We start from the raw sequence: 934 nt of genomic DNA, 5'->3' as shown, positions 1-934 counted from the left end.
CAGCCGATCCGGTGAGAGAAGTCAAATCGATTAGCTTGATTATGTCGGGATCCTTGAGACAGAATGCCTCAATCGGTCCGGTACAGCTTGAGCTGTACCTGCACAAAAAAGTTTGAGACTGATTAAATTCTTTGGCCGGTTTAACTTACTTAATTTTTCTAACAATTAATAACTAGACAAGGCTAACTAATTAAGCGTCGAGTGGATAACCCATTTGTACAACGCTACGCGCGTCGATATCTCATTTTTACATTACCACGAATGAAATTGTTATATTTGTATTAGCTTAGTTAGTTAGAGAGTGTTGTTGCTAACCAAAACGTCAGTGGTTCAAGCTCTCCTTCTAACAATTTTTTTTCTAAGCGTCAATATCATAATTTGGTTTATTGTCGATATTTATTTTAACTTATTTTAACAATATCTCACACATCGATATCTTATTTTATCAACTTAATTTATCATTAGATTAATACAACAAAGATAAGTGTCGATATCCTATTTTAGGTTGCTGTTATACGATATTATTTTCAAGAAAAATAATAACCTTAATAACTAGACAAAGTTAACTAATTAACTGTCGCGTCAAAAACCAATTTCAACAATGTCACGCGTGTCGATATTCCATTTTAAAACCGTCACCCTTAAGTTTTGTAAAGCTGGAATAGCTCAGTTGGTTAGAGCGTGTGGCCCTTAACCACAAGGTCGGAGGTTCAAGCCCTCCTTCTAGCGTGCCATGAAAAATAATTTGAAATAAATATTGTATTCATTTTATCTCAAATTAATTTTAAGAAGTCAAAGGAACTTAAAATAAATAATTTATAATAAATGTTGTATCCATATTTTCCCAAATAAATTATTTATTAAACCCCAAAAATAAAATAAATAGGCAAAATAAATGTCATATTTATTAAAAATATTCTCGTGAGTCAAGCCG

General features: G+C 32.0%; 1 non-coding gene across 1 annotated transcript; it reads left to right on the top strand.

Annotated features, from left to right (window-relative positions):
* Positions 1-655: 655 nt before the first annotated feature.
* On the top strand, positions 656-729 carry TRNAK-CUU. The gene has a single exon. It is a non-coding gene; the product is annotated as a tRNA-Lys (tRNA).
* The last annotated feature ends 205 nt before the right edge of the window (positions 730-934 follow it).

This window comes from Impatiens glandulifera, chromosome 6 (assembly GCF_907164915.1).
Source record: "Impatiens glandulifera chromosome 6, dImpGla2.1, whole genome shotgun sequence".
Taxonomy (NCBI): Eukaryota; Viridiplantae; Streptophyta; class Magnoliopsida; order Ericales; family Balsaminaceae; genus Impatiens; species Impatiens glandulifera.
Note: the sequence above shows the minus strand (reverse complement) of the source record. Positions and strands in the feature narration are given on the sequence as shown.